General features: G+C 53.5%; 1 pseudogene; it reads right to left on the bottom strand.

Annotated features, from left to right (window-relative positions):
* Positions 1-2,345: 2,345 nt before the first annotated feature.
* LOC144366686 (cilia- and flagella-associated protein 144-like) lies at positions 2,346-8,456 on the bottom strand (annotated as a pseudogene).
* Positions 8,457-9,331: the final 875 nt, after the last annotated feature.

Here is a 9,331-nt window from a genome sequence, read left to right as displayed (position 1 = left end):
AGGAGAGCACAATGAAAGGCTCTGACCTCACCTGGAAAGAAGCAGCATCGCTCTGCCCCTCCTGCCCACCCTGCACAGAAACAATGGAGTTCACCAACATGGACTGAGATCTCTATAACCATGAGCAGAAGGAACCTTTCCTCCTTTTTAAGTTGCTTATGTCAGGGTTTTTCCACTGCAGTGTTCATTCTGCAAAGAGGAAGATACTGGCGACTAGGGAGGGGAATGCCTTGGGCAGGCAGTGGGGTCAGAGCAGGTGGGACCAGAGCCAGGCACAAGGAGGGTATGCAGGAGCAGCACACAAGGGCATCGAGCTCCCAAGGGCAGCCTGACCCTCCCATATTTTTGGTCAAGGTCTGATAGGACTGCTGGGATGGGGCTTTACTTCTGTGGTTTGTCTGTGGTCTCACAGTTTGTTCCCTAACTCACATCACATCCGTGTGACTATTCAATGACAGGAGCCTGTGTCCTCCTGAATGTGCTAAGTGGCCACAGTCTTTTCGATTTCTCACGACCATTTTAGCCTCTGAGGACCCACACTGCCTTCTGGGCACCTCTCCTCTGCTCTTTGGGGCACAGTGTGAATGTGCTGAGGCTGCTCCCGCAAAGTGAGGTGACCTTGTCACAGGGACAGGACTTTCCTGAAGCTGGCTTCCCTCAGCACCCTCTGGTTCTTTGGTTGGAATGATGTTGAAATGCACCTTCCTTGTTTGAGGTCTGGAGTCTGAACATAGCTTTCATTATCACAGGAACATTTCTAGAAAGTTCTGTGTTGTCTTCAATGCCAAGAACACTGAACTCCACACTAGGCAACCAGCACGCTGGTTTTATTAAAGAGGTCCATGGCATAGAAGTTAACTAGTGAGATCAAAATAAAACAGACTCAATTACTTTTTTCTATGACCCAGGTCCGAGATGGCTCTCACCTCTCTGGCTCTCACCTCAAACCACCCGGTGGGGCAGCAAGGCTTACTCAGCGCCAGCAGGAGAGAGAGAGAGAGCACGCCAGGGGGTGGCCTTTTATTGGGGAACAAGAAATTCAGGGGAAAATTCCATTCAATGAAGGTGGAGGAGGGCAGCATTCCAAGGTCAGGGTCAGTGATTGGCCTCAGGATCAGTGGTCAGTCACACCCCCACACGGACAGGCTCTCGCACCTGGAGAGGGTGGAGATAGCTCCAACACAGTTTGGCCAGAACGCCTCACACCCAATCAGGGAGGTGCCCAATCACGTGCGAGAATGACTTCCCACACTGAACCATTGCTCAATATGGGTGGGATAACAAGTCTGGAGGCCCCTTGAATCTAAGGGATAGATGATTTCCAGTGAAAGAGGGTTCCACACAGAGTTATGACTTAATGATACCAATATTTGTGTGCAGTGAGGGCCAAAAGTCTTTAATTGGAAAACTGCTCCTTACCCCACACCCAGTCCTCACTCCAGGCTCGGTCTCTGGGTGGCTCTCTATGCTGATGCCAGCAGGGAAGTCCAACTTTCTCTTCATCTAGATTTTTCCTAGGCAAGTGGGTGATCCCAGAATGCAGGCCATTTTCTCTTGTTGGTGTCCACCTGGGATTGCAGTGAACACTGGGAGGGTCAGGTCATGTTTGTGTTGCTCAGCTTTTCATTCCAGTGGCAAAAATCCTCACATGACCAACTTAAAGGGAGGAAAGGTTTATTCTGCTCATGGTTCCAGAGATTTCAGTCCATGTTGGTGGACTCCATTGTTTCTGGACATGGTGGGCAGAGGGCAGAGTGATGCTGATCTCATCATGGCATGGGGAGCAGGGAGACAGAGAGAGAGAGAGAGAGGAGGGCCAGGGACAAGACTGATACTTCTAGCTCATTCCCTCCACACAAAGTGATCTACCTCCTCCAGCAGGCCCCACCTCCTACAGTTTATACCCCTAACAGTCCATTCAAATATGGCCCCATCAGTGGATCAATCCATTGATTAGACAATCACCCACATAACCCAATCACTTCCCAGCACCCACCTCTGAACGGAGCTACACGTGGACAAGGTCTTCAACACAGGAGCCTTTAGGTGGCATTCCAAATCCAAATACTAATATCACTGTGTAGTGTTTCTCAGGTTTTCCATTTTCTTGGAAAAATTGGAATATGGAAGGGAAAACCTGTTCAGTTCAAAGGCCCCTAAATCAAGCTTATGCGGTACTTGTGGAGAATTTAGAAGTTATTCCCCATATATTGATTAATAAGCAATTCCATCTCAATTCAGTTGTCATAAGATTTGCAGCAGGTTTGCTTTCTAGCAAGACCACCTTTATTTCCCTAGACAGCACACTGGGCGCTCAGCGCAAAAGCCGGCTCTTCCGCGGAGAGCTACTTGCGGTGGTCCTTCTCCCCCAGGAGCCACAGTTTGACCTTGTACAGAGTGATGTCCTTGTAGACCCTGAAGTGGTTCAGCCTGTGGTCATGGCACTCCGGGCTGACCTAGATGGAGGTAGGGGCAGCATAAGCTGGTCAGGAGGGGGAAGACCTGGACCCATCGGGCCTCCTTGACCACGGGTGACCCCAGGGCTCTCCTGCTCAATGCTGCTAGTGAAACTGTGACACCAGCGCTTAGAGCGTCCAGAGAGCAAGGGGCATCACCTCCTCAGAGCTGGGGCTCCTCCCTGCCCGCTGCCTACATGGAGGGAAGCCTGTGGGTCACCCGGGAAGTCCTAGGTTCCGGGGACCTTGCATCAAACGCCGGGTTCATTCTGTTTTCTCTCTTTTCCTGGTACCTGGTCTCATCCCAGCTGCCTTCAGGGAAAATGGAAGCTGAGACGTGACCCCACCCCACCCCTGGGCCCCAGGAAGCGGGACTGCAGCACATCTGGGGCTGGTGCCCCTGGCTGCATGGACACAGGGAAGGCCGATTCCTGGCTTCCTTCCTGTGAACTGTCCAGTTCTGCAGGACTAACGGAGCAGGGCAGCTGCTTGCCCCATCGTGGCCCAACTGCGCTGCGTTTCACTTCTCTTTCTACACTGTTTCCTCTTCCTTCTGAGGCAGGTGGGCACCACAGCCAGGATGCCCAGAGCCAGCAGGCCTCTGTGCTGGGGTGCCAGGGACAGCTGGGGGCGGTGCTGTGCCTGTCCCCGGACAGCATCCGCACACAATAAGTGTTCAGCAGGTGCTTGAATGGAAAGGGAGTGTGTGTGGGGGGGGTCACAGGGAGCCAGGGAGAAGGAGGACCTCAGCACATGCACCTTAGAGAAGCTGCCCTGAGAATCATTCAGGGACTTGCTCATCCCATCCCAGTCTGCAAGTGTGTGAGTGTGAGTGTGTGTATGTGTGAGTGTATGTGTGTGTGTGTGTATGTGTGTGAGTGTGTGTGGGGGGAGTGTGTGTGTGTATGTGTGTGAATGTGTGAATGTGTGTGTGAATGTGAATTGTATGCGTGAATGTGTGAGGATGTGTGTGTGAGTGTGAGAGTGCGTGTGTGAGTGTATGTGAGTGTGTATGTGTAAGTGTGTATGTGTGTGTGAATGTGTTGTATATGTTTGTGAAGTGTGTGTATGTGTGTGCATGAGTGTGTATGTGTGTGAATGTGTGTGTGCATGTGTAAGTGTGTGAGTGTGTGTGCATGTGTGAGTGTGTGTGTATATGTTTGTGTGTATGTTTGTGTGCGTGAGAGTGTGTATGAGTGTGTGTATGTGTATGAGTGTGTGTTGGTGTGTGTGTGTGTTTGGACACGCATCCCACATGAGGATATATTTTCAGCAAGTGTTACCCAGAGACACAAGGCAAAGAGGTGCACACTGAGCCTTACTTACCAGGGGTCCCTGGGCTGAGGTTGGGGTGCTCTGAACAGGGCGAGGTCCTGCCAGGGACAGGGTCCCCACATTGGGGCCCATGGAGCACATCAATCACATCCTCTGCCCCAAGCACAGTGCTCTGAAAGTCCAGCTTCTTTATCTTTGATGTTCCCACAACACCTGGATCTAATCTGGGGGGCTTACTTCCTACCTTGCTCCCTGTGCCACCTGAGGGCACTGTCCCCACGTGTGTGATGGACAGAATGAGTGCCAGCAGGCCCCTTGGGTCTCAGACACAGCATTCTATCCTGGAGGCCTAGAAGGGTCTAAGCAGGGCAGGCCTGGCTGGGCCCCACACTCGTCCTTCCTGTGGTGTGTGCTGACTGCAGGAGACGCCCTGCGGTGCAGGGAGCAACCTTCCCATGGTGCGTGAAGCCCCCAGCTCTCTGGAGCTTTGCTAAGATGCCCACTGTCCCCTGGGCTGACCTGTCTTCATAAGGCTCCCTTCCCTCCCACCTCCTTCTCACTGGTCAAGGACTCTCCTGGACCAAATTCCACTCAGGTCGTCCTCCTCTTAAACCAGGCCTGACTTAGGGCCTTCTGTGGTCACCTCTGCATCATGCAGTTTCAGCAAAACTCCAGCTGAGCAGTGTAGTGAGAGCCACCACCCTGAGTGTTGACTGTCCTGGGTGTTTGTGGGCTCCTTGCCGTCTGTCCCCCAGTGCAGGTCTGGTCCCTGCCCTGCCTTCAGCAAGAATCCAGCCAGGTCAGCTTAGCCAGGACCCCTCACCCAGACGTTCCCCCCAGTGACCCCCCCCCCACAGACCTCCATTCTTAGCTTGTCCAGCTGCCCACCCTGCAGGAGCCTCTGCCCTAGCCACAGCCCCCCTTGGATCAAGCCTTCCGTGTGGTCTTTAGAAATCACTGATCCCTGATTCTTTATTCATGTTCAATCAAGGTCTTGAGCAGTTTCCTCTGAAGTCCCCTCTTTCACTGATAGTTAGATCTCCATGGCTGTCCCTTACCTCCGTGTGGCCTTGCTTCTCCAGCTCTGAGCCACACCTCCTCCTTTTGGGGTGAGCTCTGTGAGTGGTGGGCCCCCTGGAGACATCCTCCTGTCTGGAGCAGCACCTGACTGTCCTGGGCAGGGCTCAGGGATTCCTTTCTGCTCTTCCCCATCTGCATCACAGGAGCTGGGCCACGTTTACTGAGCAGTTGCTGTGTGCTGGGCACTGTCCCAGGTACTGCTTCTCTCAGCAACCCTGTGAGGCAGGTTCTGTGGTGTCCCCATTTATGAACAGGATCAGCACACAGTGGCTTAGAAACTCACCCCAGGTCTCAGGATATCAAGAAGGACAGAATTCAAGCCCCTACCAGCTGGCTGCCCACTCTGCTCTCAGCTACTGCCCACTCTACCCTGTGTTCCTACTGCTGCCCGGAGCAGGGGCCTCACTTACCAAGGACTCTGCCTCCCAGCCCATTTCCTGACTTTCCATCTACGTCTCTGGGTACTTCTTCCTGGGTCTCTGAGCAGCATGGTGAATGAGATTCAGAAACCTGACTGGAGAGAAGTCTCCAGTTAGAAGCTGCCCGTGTCCTTTTCCTGGCCACACCACTCCAGGGCCACAGAATTCTGTGTGCAGAGCCAGGGCCTGAGACAGGGGCGTCTGGTTCTCAGCCATGTGTCAGCAAATGTCAGCAAATGAGTTCAAACTGTGCCAGGCACTGTTCTGGACCCTGGGGCAGGGCTGTGACAGACATAGGTCCCCGGGGAGTCCAGGGCAGGCAGGGACAGAGGTCAACACCTCTGTTCTCAGAACATGAGGATGCTGCTCTCCTGTGCCTCTCCATTATGCAGGGTCCTTCCACAGCCTCCCACCTGACACCCTGGACCACCTGTGCCCACCTGCTCCAACAGTCCCACACCCCCTGCCTGACGGAGGCACCTGTTCTCCATGCTGTCGCCCATGATCCCACCCCACACACTGGTGGAGGCACTTACAGGCTGCCCTCTTGCCTTTTACCTGATTGTGTTGAGACCCCCAGGCCCACCCCACTGCCTGTCACCAGGTGAAAGTGGAAACATGAACAGGACTGTGTTTACTGAGCATGATGAGCCGGGTTCAGCTCTAAGCTCCTGTGGTGTTTTGCTTGGTCCTTCCAACAACTCCAAGAAGTGGGCTGAGAGGTCAACAACCTGGCCGAAGCCTGCAGTTAAGGAGTGGCAGCACCAGGACATGAATCCAGTTCCTAGGCCTTCAGAACCCACCCATGTGAGTAACGTCTGAACATCTGTGAATGAATGACTCCTATCTTCAGGCCATGGGGACTCTTGTGGATGACAGTAATGAGTTGGCATGTGTTTGCACATCAGTCTCTCTGAGCCTGGTCAGTAGAGTAGTCTTGAGACCACAGCAGAGGACCCTGAGATTCCCTGCAGTGACTCTGCCTGCGAGTTCTCTGAGCCCCCTGCCTCTCTCTGCCCCACCTCACGAAGTCTCCAACCCAAGGACTTACCATCTTCAGGTTCCTCCAAGTTATCATGCCACGACATGGGCTTCCTGGTGATTGTGTGAACTGGAGAAGAGCAGGGACACAGTGCAGGTCAGAGCACAACCCCTGCCTCCCGCCACTCACCCTAGACTAGGCTCCCATTCTGCACCCATGTAGTGCCTGGGCCTAGGGGGTTCTGGCTGGGTGCTGGGAACAAGGTCCCACAGCTCTCCAGGACTTAGGATCTGGCCTGGCACTGTCCAGGGCAGTGGCCACAAGCCACAGCCTACTAGGATTTATGTTTGTTTATTCATTCACTCATTTATTTATTGCAGTGAGCTAACCCTAACCCTAACTCTAACCCTAATCCAGCCCTCTTTTATTTTGAGAGCTGTCTCTGTTGAGGTCATCCTTAAACTTGCAATCTCCCTGCTCCAGCCTCCCTGCTGCCAGGATACAGGTATATGCCACCATGCCCAGGAGTAAAAAGACTTCTGAGCATGCACCCCTAAGATATGAAATGTGTATGTCATCCGTATGTAATATTATCTGCATATTAGAAAAATATAATATTTTTCTTTACAGTACAAGTAAACAGAAATGCAATCTACAGTATTTTCTCACTTCACCACAGTGGCCACATTAATCCTGTGCCCAAGGGAAAGAACTGGAGGAAATCACTTTTCCCAGAATGAATGTGGCCTGAGGGATTATTTAGACTGTTGGAATGAACCAACCTAAACAGAAGTGAATTTTTCTGCTCAAATCAGTGATGGGGACAGAAGACAGCCAGAAGAGTTCTAAGCAAAATCAAGTCACTAAGTCTCCTGCAGATGGCCAGGCTGCAGGGGTGCTGGCTATGGAGGTAGAGAGTTGGGGGGAGCTCAGGGAGGAGGAGCAGGTGGGCAGGTACCATAGGGGGCTGTGGAATGAGCCCTTCAGAGGTAAAGAGGAGTTTGAGAGGGAGCCTAGCAATGGTGGCGGGGTGGAGGGGGGCAGGCCCTACTGTATTTGTGGAAGGAATTGGGAGGAGGTGAGGCTGGAGAGGGGCAGGTCCAGTCGCTGTCCAGAGGGTGGAATTAAGTGAGAGGTGGGTACACCCCCAGTGTATCATGGAGTCTTTCCCTGAGGTAGGAACAGACAAGGGTCCGGGGAAATGTGAAGCAGCAGACATTCTACTTCTGTGACTGCCAGGTGTGTGGACTGGTGGATGGAGGCTGGGGCTGACTCAGGCTTCTCACCTGAGGAAGGAAGGGCCCAGCTGCCTTGTGCTGCCACAGGGTCTTCTGGAGAAGCAGAGGGTGGGCAAGGGATTCAGAGCCCCTAGCTTTCCAGAGGGCCAATTTGAGGTCCCTAATGGTGAGTCCAAGGTAGCTAGCTGGGAGGTGGTCAGATGGCAGAGCTGGAGCTCATCTGAGGCCCAGTGTCCTTTAGGGGCTGCTGATGTTGTAGGATGAGATGGATCTCACAGGAGTGTGCAGGGTGAGAGGAGTGGAGGGGAGGGTGCTTTTACCTGAAGGACAGGGAGCGCTGCCCAGAGCCCACTCTTCTGACCTTTCCAAAGAAAGGGCTATGATGATAGTAAAGTCCTAAAAAATCCTTTAGTGTATGAAAATGAAACCAAAATATAACAAAAACAAAATATAAAAGCCCTGAAAAATATAATTCCATCAAAAACAAAAATATTAAAAGCCATTTCCAGTTGGGTGCCATGGCACATGCCTTTAATCCTCAGAGCTTGGGAGGCTAAGGCAGGAGGATTGAAGTTCAAAGCCAGTCTCAGCAACTTATGGAGGCTCAAGTCTCAAACAGAACATAAAAAGAGCTGGGGCTTTACTGAGTGCCCTTGAATTCACCTCCCCCCAAAAGCATTCCTTTTTACATGCAGTATGTTTGATCTCATTGTGAGGTGGATGCATTTCAATGCATCTGATGTGTCTCAGGAGGCCGGGTGACCCTGGAATCCACCCTTCCTGGACACTAGAGATCAGGGCAGGCCTCTCCCTGCTGCCTGCTCGCCCACAACCCATCCCACAGTGTCCCACCTCTGTTCCCCTAGTCCTCACCCTTGCACAGGGGATTCACGTGATACTCCATGTACAGTTTCTTCGTGCACAGCTCTTGCAGGTACTGTTCCCGCAGGAACTGGTTCTGATGAACCTGGTCCTGGATCGCCCTCTCCCTCTGGTGTCCAGCCATGGCCTGGCCATGCTGGTGCTTGGGGCTCTCTAAGTGCCCTCTGGCTGGGGCGGTGCCTGTTCTTCTGCCATCTCTGGCAACAATGTCCCGGCTGTCTACTGGCAACAGAGTCCTGGTTGGAATGCTCCAGTCTCCAGCCCTGGACCTCCCCTGGGCAACCCAGTCCCCTGACTCCACCCACTGCCCCCAGATCCCTCCTCCCAGGGCCCCAGGCAGGCACTGGACTCACCTGCCCCAGCTTCTCAGGTCAGAACCTGGGTACTAGAGCTGCCCTTGGACATCATCAGGGAAGGGCTCCAGGTCCAGTGGGGAGGCCCAGGTAAGAGACTGACAGCTGGATCTCATCTTGGCCAGTCATTTCCTAGAAAAGATTTAGGTGATCTCCAGGAAGGGTGGATTCCAGGCTGAATATGGGGCTGTCATCCTCCTGTGACCCCTGGGTCCACCTGCTCAGGCTGCTGGGAAGACAGTCCCAGGGACTGTGACCTGCACCCACAGGGAGGAAACCATGTCCCCTGGGTGAGTGTGTCAACCCTGCTGCCTGGTTGGGGAGGCTGGATTGTGGGTGGGACTGGATTATGGGGACCTAGAAGGGAGAGCTGGGAGGAGGAGAGGGGGTATAGATGGGGGAGTGACGGGAAAGGGGAGCCAGATGAACAGTGGGGAGGTGAGTGGGTGGTCTGGGAGCAAAAGAGGAAGAGCTGGGCATGGAGCCCCTCAAGGCAGGGTGTTGGGAAGGGACCATGTAAGGCAGAGGAGGGAAAGTGGTGGGGCAGAGGCCAGAAGGGGAGGGCTTGAGCTGGAGAGCAGGCTGAGGGCTGGCAGCCTGGCGGGTCAGGGAAGGGAGGCGGGTGATGGGGCTGGAGGGTGGGGGC

Source organism: Ictidomys tridecemlineatus, chromosome 1 (genome assembly GCF_052094955.1).
Source record: "Ictidomys tridecemlineatus isolate mIctTri1 chromosome 1, mIctTri1.hap1, whole genome shotgun sequence".
In the NCBI taxonomy this organism is placed as follows: domain Eukaryota; kingdom Metazoa; phylum Chordata; class Mammalia; order Rodentia; family Sciuridae; genus Ictidomys; species Ictidomys tridecemlineatus.
Note: the sequence above shows the minus strand (reverse complement) of the source record. Positions and strands in the feature narration are given on the sequence as shown.